This window comes from Dama dama, chromosome 10 (assembly GCF_033118175.1).
Source record: "Dama dama isolate Ldn47 chromosome 10, ASM3311817v1, whole genome shotgun sequence".
In the NCBI taxonomy this organism is placed as follows: Eukaryota; Metazoa; Chordata; class Mammalia; order Artiodactyla; family Cervidae; genus Dama; species Dama dama.
Genome location: NC_083690.1, coordinates 16,676,057 through 16,694,790, shown reverse-complemented (window position 1 = coordinate 16,694,790; position 18,734 = coordinate 16,676,057). Strand labels below are relative to the sequence as shown.

Here is an 18,734-nt window from a genome sequence, read left to right as displayed (position 1 = left end):
AGTTGGAGTCCATGGACCCTAAGAACCTTCAGGAGGATTTGAGATTTGCCTTCTCTTTGTGTGTATAAGAAGTCTTTCACTTGGTTTGTCTTCTCAAAATTGAAAATTTGTTTGAAATCAGAGAAGGCTTGGAAATGCTTGGAGCATAAGCCACCTCTACCCCCCAAACAATTTGGAGATGTATCCTTACATATTCACTAGTTCTTTCTGTTGTCTGACCCATTGATGTTAGATTTATCCACATGACTTGCTCTGCCCAATGGCATATGAGTAGATGTAATGCAAAGCATGTTCAAAGAACCGTTTTAAAATTGTGTGTTTCAGTCAGATCTCTTTCTCTTTCCCTTTGCCCTATGATTATCATGAGGCTTTGTTTGACAGATGCTGTTCCTTCAACCTGTATCCTGAAATGAGAATTTATGTGGAACAGAGGTGAAGAAGATCTGTGACTCCAAGCAAATAAAGAAATGGTGGAATAAAGCTAAGTTGTAAGCTACTGAGATTTGTGGGTTGCTTTTACACACCATAACCTAGTAAAAGCTTACTGATACAGGAGGTGAAAGGGGTCATTAGCCAAAGAGCGGATAAATATTTTAATAGAGGCCTGGGTCAGGAAAATCCCCTGGAGGAGGGCATGACAACCCACTCCAGTAATCTTGCCTGGAGAATCCCATGGACAGAGGAGCCTGCTGGGCTACAATCCATAGGGTCACAAAGAGTTGGACCCAACTGAATCGACTTAGCACACACACACAGATTAGTTTCTCATGCTAAACTTAAACTTATCCTATGGAATATTGCTTCTGTTCTTTTCCTCTGATTCAGGAGTTTGGTAGCCCAGTGGATCTGATTTTTCAGGCTGACCACATTTGCATGTGAATTGTGTGTGGTGAAACTTCCCACACCGAGCTCATGATCAAGCTGAACATTCGATCCTGCTTAAAGCCAGCATGGACTCAGACTTTAGGATCTGTGTTTCCCAAAGTGATTATGCATAGTCAGATGTTCATTATTCACAGACTGACTATTCTACCTCTTTCTGTCTCTTTATATACATCTAGACCATCTCATGTACATGAGCTCTATTCTTCAATCGTTGAGAGCAAGAAGCTAAGGGAGAAGCCCAAAGCCACTTCTCTGCCTTCTGACCCAGTGTTTTGGCAAAAGGGAGCCACCAGTACCTGCCAGGCACTATCTAGATGCTTAATAGATATGGTTTAGTTTAATCTTTATGGACATCCATGAGATAAGTGGTACCACTCCCATTTTAAAGATGATAAAACTGAGGCTGAGACATTAAAGCACTTGCCCAGAATCACACAACCAGTGGTAGAGTTGGAATACAAAATTGGACATTTGTCTATATTTTTCATTGCTTCAGTCAGTACCCAAAGAACCCCAAACTGATTTAAATGGGAGAGGAAGTCAAATGATAGGAACACATTATATGTGCCAGGTAGAAGTTGGGCTGGAGAGCTTCTATAACAATGTAATGGAAAAACTTGAAGCTAAGAGGCAAGCTCACAATCCTGAGACCACAGGGAGAAGGAAAAAGATAAGCCAACTCTGAGGACCAATCTTTTTTGTTTTTTGGTCCACCGTATGTAAATTGGCTCCTTGAGAAGATCTTGCAGAAAGTGGCAGGATTGGAGGGTGAGCAGATTCTGTTTCTATTTGGGGAGATTCCTCTTTCCTTCAACATGAAAAGCAACAGCTTTTGTTTAAGCCCCTAAACAAACTGTTTACTCTTATACCTCATGTGATACGAAACTGAGAAATGGGTAACCGTGTACTTTGAATGGTAATATTGTCCTTAGCCAGTGTTATTAGTGATGCGATGGAGGTATTTAATTAATTACCACTGACATATGTTTGTGCTAATTTATAAGACTGGTTAGCTTGCACATTGCATCTGAACTCTTGCCTGCTGAGAGAGCTTCCTGAATATAAAGTGATTTGTAAATTGAAGCTAAAGAAAGAATGAAAGAAATTATCTCAGAATATTTTAAGTTTGGCAAGTCCTGATGGGTGACTGCTCAGTGGTTCTTAACCAGGGGAGAGTCCCTCCTCCACATCTATGGTTATCACAATGGAGAAGGGGATGAGCGGAGGGACGCTCCTGCCATCTAGTGGGTGGAGGCCAGGAATGCTGCTCTACATCCTACGGTGCTCTGGACAGCCCCTGCCACTGGAATGTCAGTAGAGTTGAGGGTTAAGAAATCCTGACCTAGCTTATTACTTCTGCTTTAACCAACACCCAGAGGGGGAAGGGGGCTGACTTGAGGTCACACAGCAATGTGGTGGTAGAATTGGGCAGCAGAATGATCTGCAGGCTCTCTGTTAGAAGCAGGCTCTTGAGTCCAAATGTGTGTGGCTCCCAATCGTGGATTTGCCTCTCATTAACTTGGAAAACTTGGACAAGCTACTTAGCTGTGCCTCTGTTACCTTGTCCAGAAAACAAGGAAGGTACCACTAGTAGGCTTTTGAGGGTAATTCAAAGGAGATAAAACATGTATAGACTTGGCACAGAAAGTGTGTTCTATTTGTTGTTAGAATTCTGTACTTCTTATCAGCAAGATTCATGGTAAGGTGAGACCCATTATTGTAATGATTACTAATACAAGACAAGAAACTTTGTTAGCTCCTTTTCTGTCCAGTGGTGGAGAGAGCTGCAAGAAGACTGGAGTGGGTTGCCATTTCCTCCTCCAAGGGATCTTCACAAGCCAGGGATTGAATCCACATCTCCTGTGTCTCCTGCAATGCAGGTGGGTTCTTTACCTGCTGGATCATTGTGGAAACCCTAGATGTTAGCAACAGCTTGTAAACATTTTTCTTCTTTAGTTTGATGACCTCAACACTCCCACTCTCTTTTATAAAGTGGTGGAGAGTATGGTGGGCTGACTGATGCCCCTTCACTCACCCAAAGATCAGTTCAGTTCAGTTCAGTCGCTCAGTCGTGTCTGACTCTTTGCAGCCCCATGAATCACACGCCAGGACTCCCTGTCCAACACCAACTCCTGGAGTTTACTCAAACTTATGTCCATTGAGTCGGTAATGCCATCCAGCCATCTCATCCTCTGCTGTCCCCTTCTCCTCCTGCCCCCAATCCCTCCCAGCATCAGGGTCTTTTCCAATGAGTCAATTCTTTGCATGAGGTGGCCAAAGTATTGGAGTTTCATACCCAAGTCCTAATTCCTGGATCCAAGGAATGTTCCCTTTTTAGCAGGAGGAGCTCTTTAGCTCTGCTAAGGATCTTGCTGGGGAGGGTGTGATCCTGGACTATCTGGGTGGGCCTCAATTCTTATGGAAGGGAGGCAAGGAGGTCAGTGGAAGAACAGGTGGGATGATGATGGAAGCAGAGGGAGAAAAGGCCATATGATGCAGGGCCATGAGCCAAGGATTGAGGAAGCTTCTAGAAGATGAAAATGGCAAGGAAACAGACTCTTCCTTGGCACCAACAGAAGAAATGAACTCTGTCGACACCTCGTCTTTAACCTACAGGACTCAATTCAGAGGTCTGACCTCCAGAACAATAGAGAATTCATTTGTTTGAGGCCACTCAGAGTGTGGTCATCTGTTACAGAAGCAACAGAAAACTAATACATTAGAGGGTTGTTACAGCTAGTAGGGCACAGCTGCCTAGGGGCTGAGACCCCTTCTGGGGAGAAAGGGATTGACATGCTGACCCCTGAGTACCTGAGGGTCAAGGTTATAGGATATCTCTGCTGATTCATGTGTTGTTTTTTAAAAAGTATTTTATTCATTTCACTGTGGTGCACAGACTCTCTAGTTGTGGCCCACAAGCTCAGTAGTTGTAATGTGGGCTTAGTTGCTCCATGGTGTGTGTGATCTGTTCTCTGATCAGGGATCAAACCCCCATGTCCCCTGTATTTGCGAGGCAGATTCTTAACCACTGGACTACCAGGGAAATCCTAACTCATGTGGTCCTGCCTGATGTCACCACCAATCCTGAGGGATGCCCTGGGGGTGGGCAGTTGGGAGACTCACTGCAGAGGGGGAGAAGTTGTGACCAGGTTGTCATGGGGGGCAAGTTGGTTCCGGGCAAGTGAGTGAGTCATGAGGCCATGACTGAGACCTTTCTAGAACCAGATGCCCTGACACTGCAGGGGTGAGTTAGGAACCAAGGTCTCGGTCATGAAAAACTTGAAACAGGTGTTGTCCTAACAGGGGTGTGATGACTATAGATGGTGGATTTGAGAAGCCCTGGTTGGGGGTGGTTGGGGTCAATGACCAGCGGAAGTGTGGGGTGGACTTGTAATGGCCATACTTGAACAACGTCACCATGAGGACAGAAGCTGCAGTGAGACAGGGAGAAAATGGAACCACATGTGATTTCCAGTAAATTATCAGGTGAAACTGAGGCTGACAGCAATCTCTCTTGCCATAGATGCATAGTTTGGCTGGACAACACATCATAAAAACATGAGGATACTCACTCAAACTTAATAGCCTGAGAGGAAACTCACCAGGGACCAGAAGTGAAGACAGAAGTGAAATTAAGGGCAGTGCATGGGGAGTGGCTGTTGAGATCTGCTTATAGGCAATAAGGACTGGGCCTGGGGGTTCAAACCAGAATAGAAGAGGTGAAGTGAGGCTAATGGAAAGCTGGGAGAATGCTGCCTGAAGGTAAGGCCAGTGGTGCTCCTCGGAGTACCACTGCCCCTTGGGGGATGTTTGGAGGACTTGGGGAGCATGTTGATCATGATGATGATGGAAGGGCGCTAGTTACATTTGGTAGGCAAGGTCCAGGAAACGAGACCGCCAGTGATGCCTGGGGCCATCCTGCCATCCTGCACAATGTTCAGTTCGGTTCAGTTCAGTTGCTCAGTCGTGTCCAACTCTTTGCAACCCCATGGATTGCAGCACGCCAGGCTTCCCTGACCATCACCAACTCCCAAAGCTTGCTCAAACTTATGTCCGTCAAGGCGGTGATGTCATCCAACCATCTCATCCTCTGTCGTCCCCTTTTCCTCCTGCCTTCAATCCTTCCCAGGATCAGGGTCTTTTCCAAGGAGTCAGTTTTTCCCGTCAGGTGGCCAAAGTAATGGAGTTTCAGCTTCAGCATCAGTCCTTCCAAGGAGTATTCAGGACTGATTTCCTTTAGGATGGACTGGTTTGATCTCCTTGCAGTCCAAAGGACTCTCAAGAGCTTTCTCCAACACCACAGTTCAAAAGCATCAATTCTTTGGTACTCAGCTTTCTTTATAATCCAAATCTCATATCCATACATGACTACCGAAAAAACGATAGCTTTGACTAGACTGTCTTTTGTCAGCACAGTAATGTCTCTGCTTTTTAATATGCTGTCTAGGTTGGTCATAACTTTTCTTTTAAGGAGCAAGGGTCTTTAATTTCAGGGCTGCAGTCACCATCTGAAGTGATTTTGGAGTTCCCCCCCACCCAAATAAAGTCTCTCACTGTTTCCATTGTTTCCCCATCTATTTGCCATGAAGTGATGGGACAGGATGCCATGATTTTCAGTTTTTGAATCCTGAGTTTTAAACTAACTTTTTCACTCTCCTTTTTCACTTTCATCAAGAGGCTCTTTAGTGCACAATGCTCAGCAATTTGTAAAGGCAAAAAATCCATTTATTACTATCTAAGTCTATTGCTAAGAGAACTCTTTTAAATTTAAACATGGTATTTTTTGCACTTTTAATATATATCAAATTTTCCAGAAAGTTAAACACTCTTAAGATACTGTGAAAATCAAGGCAACTGTGTACTCTATATGTTCAGAACCATAGTAAGAGTTATTCACCATCTCAAAAAATCATGTTACCACTGGCCACACTGCTCGTGAATTTGAATCACCAAATACAAGCCCCCTGACACTTGTGTTTGTAGTTGTCACAGTCGTGGTGTTGGTATATGCAGGTTTGTGTGTGTCCACGCATGCTAAGTCATTTTAGTCGTGTGTGACTCTTTGAGACCTTATGGACTGTAGCCCCCCAGGCTCCTCTGTCCATGGGATTCTTCAGGCAAGAATACTGCAGTGGGTTGTCATCTCCTTCTCCAGGGAGTCTTCCTGGCCCAGGGATTGAGCCCGTGTCTCTTATGTCTCATGCATGGGCAGGTAGGTTCTTTACCAATAACACCCCCTGGGAAGCCCATGAAAGTTTTTACACATTTCATTATTTCCCTAAGCTTTCTAATTGTAATCATGCCTGAGTAGTTACACATTGAAATACAGTCTAATAGATTATTTTTATGTAATGTGACATTTTTAAATAGTTATGAGTACAGATAGGCGCTATTACGTGTGGGTTTCATTTGGGGACAGTAAGGAGTCCATTAATATTACTTATTATAACAAAGGCCTTTGGGTTAGGTAAAACTGGCGGTCCTTGGTCCAGAGTCTCAAAGCACTGTCCTATCCATTACGATGGAAATGGACAGATTCTGTCAGCCAGACACAGGAGGGAAGAAAGCAGTTGTCTATTGTCTGTCTGAATCCTTTAGATGAAATCCTCAAACACGAGACAGTCAAGCCTCCCGTCACAGACGCTCCGGCAGCTGGAGGAACTGCAGGCTGGGTAAGAACAGACTTGATTGAAGTTGAAAAATCTTGGTGGGCAAGCTGTGGCCAGAGAGTGGGTGGGAGACAGGAGGACTTTACCCCTCTGCAGGGCTATCTGGCCTTCTGGAAGGGTTTGTGAAATGGGGCACTGTCTCTCAGAAACATAGTTGCCAGCCCTAGAGTTCTGCGACAACCAACAGTGTCAGAGGCTCAGTAGTTCACTTCAGTCGGTCGGTCGTGTCCGACTCTTTGTGACCCCATGGACTGAAGCATGACAGGCCTCCCTGTCCATCACCAACTCCTGGAGTTTACTCAAACTCATGTCCATTGAGTTGGTGATGCCATCCAACCATCTCATCCTCTGTCATCCCCTTCTTCTCCTGCCTTCAATCTTTCCCAGCATCAGGGGCTTTTCAAATGAGTCAGCTCTTTGCATCAGGTGGAGTATTGGAGTTTCAATTTCAACATCAGTTCTTCCAATGAACACCCAGGACTGATCTCCTTTAGGATGGACTGGTTGGATCTCCTTGCAGTCCAGGGGACTCTCAAGAGTCTTCTCCAACACCACAGTTCAAAAGCATCAGTTCTTCGGTGCTCAGCTTTCTTTATAGTCCAACTCTCACATCCATACATGACTACTGGAAAAACCATAGCCTTGACTAGATGGACCTTTGTCAGCAAAGTAATGTCTTTGCTTTTTAATATGCTGTCTACGCTGTTCATAACTTTCCTGCCAAGGAGTAAGCATCTTTTAATTTCATGGCTGCAATCACCATCTTCAGTGATTTTGGAGCCCCCCAAAATAAAGTGTGACACTGTTTCCACTGTTTCCCCATCTACTTGCCAAGAAGCGATGGGACTGGATGCCATGTTCTTGGTTTTCTGAATGTTGAGCTTTAAGCCAACTTTTCACTCTCCTCTTTCACTTTCATCAAGAGGCTCCTTAGTTCTTCTTCACTTTCTGCCATATGGGTGGTGTCATCTGCATATCTGAGGTTTTTCATATTTCTCCCAGCAATCTTGATTCCAGCTTATGCTTCTTCCAGCCCAGAGTTTCTCATGATGTACTCTACATATAACTTAAATAAGCAGGGTGACAATATACAGTCTTGATGTAGTCCTTTTCCTATTTGGAACCAGTCTGTTGTTCCATGTCCAGTTCTAACTGTTTCTTCCTGACCTGCATACAGATTTCTCAGGAGGCAGGTCAGGTGGTCTGGTATTCCCATCTCTTGAATAATTTTCCACAGTTTATTGTGATCCACACAGTCAAAGGCTTTGGCATAGTCAATAAAGCAGAAGTAGATGTTTTCTTGCTTTTTCAATGATCCAGTGGATATTGGGCAATTTGATCTCTGGTTCCTCTGGCTTTTCTAGAACCAGCTTGAACATCTGGAAGTTCACGGTTCACATATTGCTGAAGCCTGGCTTGGAGAATTTTGAGCATTACTTAGCTAGCGTGTGAGATGAGTGAAATTGTGTGGTAGTTTGAACATTTTTTGGCTTTGCCTTTCCTTGGGATTGAAATGAAAACTGACCTTTTCCAGTCCTGTGGCCACCACTGAGTTTTCCAGATTTGCTGGCCTATTGAGTGCAGCATTTTCACAGCATCATCCTCTAGGATTTGAAATAGTTCAACTGGAGTTCCATCACCTCCATTAGCTTTGCTTGTAGTGATGCTTCCTAAGGCCCACTTGACTTCACATTCCAGGATGTCTGGCTCTAGGTGAGTGATGACACCATCGTGATTATCTGGGTCATGAAGATCTTTTTTGTACAGTTCTTCTGTGTATTCTTGCCACCTCTTCTTAATATCTTCTGCTTCTGTTAGGTCCCTACCATTTCTGTCCTTTATTGAGCCCATCTTTGCATGAAATGTTCCCTTGGTATCTCTAATTTTCTTGAAGAGATCTCTGGTCTTTCCCATTCTATTGTTTTCCTCTATTTCTTTGCATTGATCACTGAGGAAGGCTTTCTTATCTCTCCTCACTTTTCTTTTGGAACTCTGCATTGAAATATGTATATTTTTCCTTTCCTCCCTTGCTTTTTGCTTCTCTTCTTTTCACAGCTAATTTTAAGGCCTCCTCAGACAGTCATTTTAATTTTTTGCATTTCTTTTTCCTGAGGATGGTCTCGATCCCTGTCTCCTGTACCGTGTCACGAACCTCCATCCATAGTTCACCAGGCACTCTGTCTATCAAATCTAGTCCCTTAAATGTATTTCTCACTTCCACTGGATAATCGTAAGGGATTTCATTTAGGTCATACCTGAATGCTCTAGTGGTTTTCCCTACTTTCTTCAATTTAAATCTGAATTTGACAGTAAGGCGTTCATGATCTGAGCCATAGTCAGCTCCTGGTCTTGTTTTTGCTCCCTGTTTAGAGCTTCTCCATCTTTGGCTGCAAAGAATATAATCAGTCTGATTTTGGTGTTGACCATCTGGTGATGTCCATGTGTAGAGTCTTCTCTTTTGTTGTTGGAAGAGGGTGTTTGCTATGACCAGTGCGTTCTCTTGGCAAAACTCTATTAGCCTTTGCCCTGCTTCATTCCATACTCCAAGGCCAAATTTGCCTGTTACTCCAGGTGTTTCTCGACTTCCTACTTTTGCATTCCAGTCCCCTATAATGAAAAGGACATCTTTTTTGGATGTTAGTTCTAAAAGGTCTTGTAGGTCTTCAGAGAACCATTCAGCTTCTTCAGCATTACTGGTCGGGGCATAGACTTGGATTACCGTTATACTGAATGGTTTGCCTTGGAAATGAACAGAGATTATTCTGTCGTTTTTGAGATTGCATCCAAGTACTGCATTTCAGACTCTTTTGTTGACTATGATGGCTCCTTCATTCCTTCTAAGGGATTCTTGCTCGCAGTAGTAGATATAATGGTCATCTGAGTTAAATTCACCCATTCCAGTCCATTTTAGTTCGCTGATTCCTAAAATGTTGACGTTCACTCTTGCCATCTCCTGTGTGACCACTTCCAATTTGCCTTGATTCATGGACCTAACATTCCAGGTTCCTATGCAATATTGCTCTTTATAGCATTGGACCTTGCATCCATCACCAATGACATTTATAACTGGGTGTTGTTTTTGCTTTGGCCCCATCTCTTAATTCTTTCTGGAGTATTTCTCCACTGATCTCCAGTAGTATATCGGGCACCTACCGACCTGGGGAGTTCATCTTTCAGTGTCCTATCTTTTTGGCTTATAAGCCCTCTTGGAGGACGTTGCCATTAACCCCACCAATGAGCTGCGAGAGCTTACACAGGACTGGAAGAAAGTCTCTTGCAGGGCACAAACAGAACCTTGTGCAGCAGGACCCAGGAGAAAGGAGCAGTGACCCCACGGGAGACTGACCTAGGCTTACCTATGAGTGTCCAGACGTCTCCAGCGGAGGCTGGAGTGAGTTGGTGGTGACCTGCTGCAGGGCTGGGGACACTGAGGTTTGCGGTACATGCATGGGATCCTTTGAAGGAGGTCACTGTTATCTTCATTCCCTCCACCATAGTTTGGCCCCAGGTAAATAGCAGGGAGGGAACACAGCTCCACCCGTCAACATAAAATTGGATTAAAGATTTACTGAGCATGCCCCCATCCTTCAGAACAAAACCCAGTTTCCCCCTCAGTCAGTCTCTCCCATCTGGAAGCTTCCATAAGCCTCTTATCCTTCTCCATCTGAGGACAGACAGACTGAAAACCACAATCACAGAAAACTAACCGATCTAATCACATGAACCACAACCCTGTCTAACTCAATGAAACTATGAGCCATGCCATGTAGGGCCATCCAAGATGGACGGGTCATGGTGGAGAGTTCTGACAAAATGTGGTCCACTGGAGAAGGGAATGGCAAACCACTTCAGTATTCTTGCCTTGAGAACCCCGTGAACAGTAGAAAAGGCATAGAAATGAAAAGGTTCAGTAGCAAAGCACAGAAATCAGTAACTCATAAGTTCTTACCCTAGGCATGCAAAAGAGGATCTGGTCATAAATTCACTTCCTAGACAGTGGGCTGGTTGCTTGGCTCTCTAAATGTCATTTATTCATCTGAAAAACAACCATGAGAATTACAGCTTTGTAAAGATGATTTGAAGAACTGACTCATTGGAAAAGACCCTGATGCTGGGAAAGATTGAGGGCAGGAGGAGAAGGGGGTGACAGAGGATGAGATGGTTGGATGGCATCACCGACTCAATGAACGTGACTTTGAGCAAGCTCCGGGAGATAGTGACAGATGGGCAAGCCTGGTGCGCTGCAGTCCACGGGGTCACAAAGAGTCAGACACGACTGAGCAGCTGAAGAACAACAAAGATGATGTAAAGCAGAGAGATTCTTAATGCGGGGAGACTTTGCCCCCGCACGTGGTGGGGACACGTGGCGGTGTCTGGAGACATCTATGATGGAGGAAGGGATGCTCCTGGGACCTAGTGATTGGAGGCCAGAGATACTGCTCAACTTCCTAGTGCACAGGACAGGTCCCCAGCAAAGAAATATTTGGCCCTGATGTCAACAGGGCTGCAGTTGAGAAAGCCTTGCATAAAGAGCAAATATTATGAGATCACACTTGCAAAGAGCTGGTCTGGCTCCTGGCTCATGGAAGGGGCTCAGGAATTAGAACCATTTTTCTGGAATTTAGCCATCTACAGGTGGCTGTTTCCAGACCTGGAGCATGAGCTGAGGCTTGGGAAGGAAGGGAACAATACTCTCACATTGCTTTTACCACCACCATGGTAAAAGCACTTGTTTCCAGTGCTTTCCATGTAATGACTGACAACAACTCCACAAAGGACCTGCAGTCAATCTTATTATTACCTTGCTTCACAGAGAAGGAACCAAGTGCCTGTCTCTGTCTGTTGAGGCTGTTGTAAGAGGAGGAAGCTCCTGGGGCCATTATTGTATGCTCGGTGTCCCATGGCCTGTAGCTCACCAGGCTCCTCTGTCCATGGAATTTCCCAAACAAGAATACTGGAGTGGGGCGCCGTTTCTTACTCCAGGGGATCATTGAACCCACATCTCTTACGTTTCCTGTATTGTCAGGTGGATTCTTTACCATAGCACCCCCTGGAAAGTCCCCGGGTCCTTCTTATAAGGACAATAATCTTATTCATGGGGGCTCCCTGCTCATAACACAGTCACGTCCCAAAGACCTCACCTCCTGATGCCATCACCTTGGGGGTTAGGTGTCACCTTATGAGTTTTGAGGGGACACAAATATTCAGTCCCTAACAGTACCTGTGTATTAGGGGCTGGTCCCAGAGAGCACTCATATGTCTGCTGCTGATACAGCCGTTCACAGGATCTCTTCCAAATGCTTTCTCTGATGATTTCAATGCTCAGGAAACAAGATCCCCTCCTGACCCATCAGTGCTTTTCCAAAAGATCATGGGGGCATTCCTTTGGATGGAGAGTGGGATTTAACATCTAAGTTATAGTTCCCAGGGCTTCCCTGATGGCTCAGCTGGTAAAGAATCTGCCTGCAGTGCAGGAGCCCTGGGTTCGATCCCTGGGTTGGGAAGATCCTCTGGAGAAGGGAAAGGCTACCCACTCCAGTATTCTGGCCTGGAGAATTCCATGGACTGTATAGTCCACGGGGTCACAGAGAGCCGAACACAAATGAGTGACTTTCACACACATAGCTCCCAGGGTTCAGAGAAGTTAAGCCATATGCCTCAGGTCACACAGCTGGTGAGAGAGCTCTGCCGATGACCACTGAGACAAATTCCACTCTAGAAGCCTTAAGAAGAACTGCTGATGTTCTGTTTGTCCCGGACCACATTCCTCGGAGGAGGGAGGCAAGGCTTATGCTAAGATCTGGCCTGCATTCCAGCTGTAGTCCTTACTGCCTGAATCAGGCAGGTGGCCGTTAATCACCCACTTCCTGTGGCACCCCTCAGGCTGTGAGGGGCTGCTTATAATTCTCATCTTAATTTTCAGCTGCTGTTTGTGTTTGTTTCTTTGTTTGTTCCGCTGTTGACAACCTGGGATTGTACATGCTCATCTCAAATTTCCTTGGATTCCCGGCCATGTCTAGCACATTATTCAGAAAAGAGAAAGATGGAAACTAAGTGTTTATTCAATTCGAAGTATACACACACACACACATATACCTATTTCAACACAATCTCATTATTTCCATATTCTGTATCTGCAAGTTTGCCTACTTGCTACAACTTACTTGTTGTTGTTCATTGGCTAAGTCGCGTTTGACTCTTCGCAGTTGCATGAACTGCAGCACATCTGGCTTCCCTGTCCTTCACCATCTCTTGGAGTTTGCTCCAATACACGTCCTTTGAGTCAGTGATGCCATTCAACCATCTCATCCTCTGTCACCCCCTTCTCCTCTTGCCCTTAATCTTTCCCAGCATCAGGGTCTTTTCCAATGAGTTGGCTCTTCGTGTCAAGTGGCCAAAGGATTGGAGCTTCAGCTTCAACATCAGTCCTTCCAATGAATATTCAGGGTTGATTTCCTTCAAGATGGACTGGTTTGATCTTGCTGTCCAAGACAATGGATCCGTCATCCCCAAACCAAAACTCACAGTACTGTGGTGATCCTTCACAGCCATGCACAGAGTTGCAAAAACTTCCAGTCACTCCATGTACATATTCCAGCTGATGGACACAGCTTTGATGAAACAGCCAGGTTTTGTTGTTTCAGTTCTTATACTGTAAACAAGAGCTCTTTTTGAAGCCTGTTTAGTACCACTGCTCTTTGCATTTTTGTACTTTTCACTGGGGACTTTGCTGTTTACAGTGATCCCCACGTGTAGAGCTGGGGTGCTGCCTCGTGCTCCTAAGTGCAAGAAGGCATGGATGTGCCCTACAGAGAGAATGGCTAGATAACATGCTGGGGTCACAGTGCTGCCAGCCCTGAGATCAACATTATTGGATCACCATTAATATGAAAGTGTTTTTAAACACACACACACACTGAAAACAAAGCGATACATTGATGGTTTGATGAAAATGCCATGACCAGAGTCTCACAGGACCCTAATCTGTATTTCCCCTAAGAGCAATGGTTCAGTGTTCACCAAATCGGTTTTCTTGCAACTTTGTGGCACCTGACTCTTGCGAATAATGAGAATCACCTGGAGACACATACACGCACCCCTCTTGGTCTCATTTTATGTTCCCAGTAGCCTGTAAGGGAGGTACCATTCCACCCACGTGACAGTGGAAGACACTCCAAGAGCAAGAGGCTTAGCAGCTTGCCTGTGGTCACACAAAACTAGAAGTCCAATGCAGCTCTGGCAGAATGAATCGTCCATGCTCTTTCTATACAGTTTTGCTGATTCTAGAATTTTCTGGTTGAATTGAATCATGTTGAACTCTCAAAAGCACCTCATTTTTAAATTGGGGTTCAGGCATACCTCAGAGATATGGTGGATGTGGTTCCAGACAAATGTAATAAAGTGAATATTGCAATAAATTGAGTCACATGAATTTTTTGGTTTCCCAGCACATACAAAAGTTATGTTCCCACTGTACTGTAGTCTATTAAGTGTGGGAAAGCATTAGGTCTAAAAAAATCCAATGTACATGCCTTAATTAAAAAATACTTTATTGCTAAAAAGTGCTAACCATCACCTGAGCCTTCAGTGAGTCATAATAACATCACAGATCACAGATCACTGTAACAAAGATAATAATAACAAAAACTACTACTTTGAACTACTTTGAGAATTACCAAAATGTGACACAGAGATGTTAAGTGAGCAAATGCTGCTGAGCATATAGACTTGCTCAATAGACTTGCTCAATGCAGGATTGCCACAAACCTTCAACTTACAAAACAAATAAACAAACCATCTGGGAAGTGTGGTAAAATGATGCTCAATGAAACAAGGGCTAACTGCAGCTTTTTCTTGTTTCTATCTCTTCTCATCTCAGAAAGATGTCAACCACAGGGTGATGAGCCCAGGCAAAACAAGACACCCTCAAACAAGACTTATAAAAGTTCTTATAAATTCTTATAAAATTCTTATAAAAGTTCCTATAGAAATTTAAATACATCTTTTTAGGAACTTCCCTGGCAGTCCAATGACTAAGACTCTGAACTCCCAATGCAGGGGGCCGGGTTTCGATCCCTGGTCAGGGAACTAGGTCCCACGTGCTGCAACCAAAAATCCTGCATGCCACAACTAAGACCCAGAGCAGCCATATAAATATATAAATATTTAAAAAATAACACTAAAAATGAATAAATAATACCTTATTTATCTAGAAAGGAAAGTGAATCTTAAATCAGTACAACCAGTGCATTCTTGCCTTTTTATTGATTTCTTTGTTTCAGTTAGCAAGATTCTTTTTTAAAGTTAGTTAGGCTCTAAGTTTTTGGGTTGAGATTTTTATGCTTTCACTTACTTTGTTTTGAGCACCTAATGTCTTCTTTTATTGTCTTTTATGTCTGACTGCCCCAAAGAATCATAAGAATGGTCCATAAACTATTTCCTCCTGTGATCCATGTATTGCAGTGTGAAACATTACAAAGGAAAGGGGCATATGACTCACAATTCACCTGAGAACACCCTGCCCTGTTTTCTTACTATTGAAACAAACCCCCACCCCCACCCCCAACCGTGTCCCACACTCAACTGGAAAATTTCATCTCTGCTCCAAGATTTCTGCAGATTCCAGGGTCATATATTCTTAGGTTTATCTTTGAAAGTGAGTGATAGTGTTAATTGCTCAGCTGTGTCCGACTCTTTCTGACCCCATGGACTGTGGCCTGCCAGGCTCCTCTGTCCATGGGATTCTCCAGGCAAGAATACTGGAGTGGGTAGCCATTCCCTACTCCAAGGGATCTTCCTGACCCAGGGATCAAACCTGGGTCTCCCTCATTGCAGGCAGATTCCTTACCCTCCCTCATTGCAGGCAGATTCCTTACCCTCCCTCATTGCAGGCAGAGCTACCAGGGAAGCTACCCCTAGTTACCTTTCTCACCACAGTGTCACTCTGAGGATGACTCTGCAGATATGGACACCAGAAACTTTTCCTTAATTTTCTGCACCCAGAATTCACAAAAGATGCTTATATGGTGTGTTCAGTTCAGTTCAGTCGCTCAGTCATGTCTGACTCTTGGTGACGCCGTGAGCCACAGCACGCCAGGCCTCCCTGTCCATCACCAACTCCCAGAGTCCACCCAAACCCACGTCCATTGAGTCAGTGATACCATCCAACCATCTCATCCTCTGTCGTCCCCTTCTCCTCCTGCCCTCAATCTTTCCCAGCATCAGGGGCTTTTCAAATGAGTCAGCTCTTTGCATCAGGTGGCCAAAGTATTGGAGTTTCAGCTTCAGCATCAGTCCTTCCAATGAACACCCAGGACTGATCTCCTTTAGGATGAACTGGTTGGACCTCCTTGCAGTCCAAGGGACTCTCAAGAGTCTTCTCCAACACCACAGTTCAAAAGCATCAATTCTTCGGCACTCAGCTTTCTTTATAGTCCAACTCTCACATCCATACATAACTACTGGAAAAACCATAGCCTTGACTAGATGGACCTTTGTCAGCAAAGTAATGTCTCTGCTTTTTAATATGGTGTGTAGCCATCTAAAAAGAAAATTTAAGGTGATGGATAATTTCTACCCATCACACAACTTTGAAATTGACTTTCAGGCACATGTGACCTAAAAAATCCTTCAGTTATGCCTATTTCTGAGATATATATATATATATATACACACACACACACACACACACACACATTTTGGCCATTCCTGGACTCTTTTCAGGATTTCTTCTGTGGCTTTTCCCATTTCCTCTCTCTTTTTCACTTTTCCCGACTCAAAATGTCTGGAGTACAAACCTGGTCATCTATCTCTCTTTTTAAAATTGTCCTTCTACAGTTAAAGCTTATCAAAATGTTTTTCCAAAAAAGACAGGATCCCCTAAAGAGTATTTTAGTACCTGCTATAAAAATAGCATGTCACTCCTTTTTATGGAGTAGAAGCTTCATAGAATGGAAAATTCGGATGTGTTTATCCAAAGAATTTGGGATTCTTTGGGATTTAAAGAATCAAGATTATGAAAGTGAGTCAAAAATACTACCAGTGGAGAGCAGTTGGATTTTGCATTTTTGACATTCTGCCCCCTGCAGGTCAAACACTAACTGTCCACTTTTCTAAGAAGAATGTAGGTCCCATTCCCAGCCTCAGGTGCTGTTGCTATCAAAGAAAGATGGTCACTTTCTTTGAAAATTCACTTCAGAATGATGAGATTACAAAGAAAATGTGAGCAGGTAAGTACTTGAGTGGCTAGTCCATCTGAGACATGTGCTTTCTCACCATTTCCCAGAGAAGAGGGACAGATTTCAGTGGCGAAGACCTGATCCAAATAGCAATTAACAATATTATTCCAAATAACAATATTAACTCTAATAATCACCAATACTTATGCAGAGTTTATGAGTGTTTCCCATTATTCAATGATTTTATTTCACTCATTTGATATTCACCAGGAAACAACAAAAAAGGAAAGTGAAGTCACTCAGTCGTGTCCAACTCTGCGACCCCATGGACTGCAGCCTCCCAGGCTCCTCCGTTCATGGGATTTTCCAGGCAAGAATACTGGAGTGGGTTGCCATTTCCTTCTCCAGGGGATCTTCCTGACCCAGGGATCGAACCCAGGTCTCCCGCATTGCAGGCGGATGCTTTAGTAGGTGCTATTTTCATCCCCATTTTACAGATAAGAAAACTGAGGCAGAGAAGTCACCCAAGGTGGTTACAAACCAGGGAAGTTTGGTTTCAGAATCCATGTTCCTATCTGCCATGCTGTTCCATCTCTGATTTCACAAATAGTCATGCCAGGGAACTGCTGAACCCCGTGGCCCAACACACAACAATTAGAACACCAACATCATAGGTTAAATCCTGCCAGATCCTTCCAGCATCAGCTCAGATGCCACATCCATAGAGCAGTCTTCCCTGGCTCCCACCCTGGACCATGTACTGTTTGGTGTCCTGCACCATAACTGTTAAGTAATTATTTGTGGAGTTACTTTTTCTCCTCAGCTTACAAGTACTCTCCATAAGAATGAGGATCATCTCTTGGTCACTGTTGCCTTTCTGACATGCAGCAGAGTGTTTGACACATAGTGTGGTTTCAACAAATATTGGTTTAAAGGACGCATGCGTGAGTAAGAATGGACACTGCCAACTCCCTCCACAGCAGGGCTCCTCACTATAGACGAGATTCCACACTATTGACATCTCAGCCAGATAGTTCTTTGTTGTGGGGGCTGTTGTACACATAGTAGGATGTTTAACGGTGTCCCTGGCCTCTACCCATCAGATGCTGGTAGAAACCTCACATGCAGGTGTGACAAACTGTCCCCAGGCGTTATGACTGACTGCTCATCCACAGATGATCAAAATGCCCTATCTTATTCTAGGGAAGCAGAGAAAAAATGGTTGAATTTTACTAATACCACCAGCTTTTTTTTTTTGGTTGCACTGGATCTTTATTGCTATAAGCGGGTTCTTTTCTCTAGTGGCAGTGAGTGGGGGCTACTCTTTGCTCCAATGCTTGGGCTGCCCATTGTGGTGGCTTCTATTGTTGCAGAGCACAGGCTCTAAGGTGTGTGGGCTTCAGTAGCTGCAGCTCATGGGCTTGATAGTTTGGGGTTCCAGAGCTCTAGAGCACAGACTCAATAGTTGTGGCACACAAGTTTAGTTGCTCTGCGGCATATGGAATCTTCCCGGATCAGGGATTGAACCTGTGTCTCCTGCATTGGCAGGAAGATTTTTTATCACTGGGTAAAAATGTTTTTGCCAGGGAAGCCCCTCTTGATGTCTTATTTTTACACCCTATTTCTTCATTTATATTCATGGAAAGTCATCTGAAGACAGAAACACGGATCTTTGCACCTAGAGCAGTGCCTGCCACTTAAAGACGGTTGTTGAATAGATAGATGGTTAGAACGCCTTTCCCACTCCATTGTATGCTGTTAAAAGAAAGTTCCCATTTTAAAGTGTATGTCTATTCTTATCTATTTCTAGTCTATTTCTAAACCAAGCAGTTGAGCCAAGTTTTCCATCACTGGAGATTCTGTAGTCTCATGCCTTCCACCCTTGCCCTTTAAATCTAAAATATTTACCAAGATATTTTCCCCAAGATGAGACAGTCTTCTCCCAACTAAGGCAAATTCATACATCCCACTCCTCATACATCCATTCTTTCATGTAGTTGAG

The 18,734-nt window shown here is 44.1% G+C and overlaps 1 long non-coding RNA gene across 2 annotated transcripts; it reads left to right on the top strand.

Moving 5' to 3' along the window:
• Window positions 1-351: 351 nt before the first annotated feature.
• On the top strand, window positions 352-17,100 carry LOC133064026 (uncharacterized). Of its 2 annotated transcripts, none has more exons than XR_009694551.1 (3): window positions 352-488; window positions 6,484-6,557; window positions 17,003-17,100. It is a non-coding gene; the product is annotated as an uncharacterized LOC133064026 (long non-coding RNA). The 2 variants fall into 2 exon arrangements; XR_009694550.1 differs by lacking the exon at window positions 17,003-17,100 and adding an exon at window positions 12,906-13,871.
• The last annotated feature ends 1,634 nt before the right edge of the window (window positions 17,101-18,734 follow it).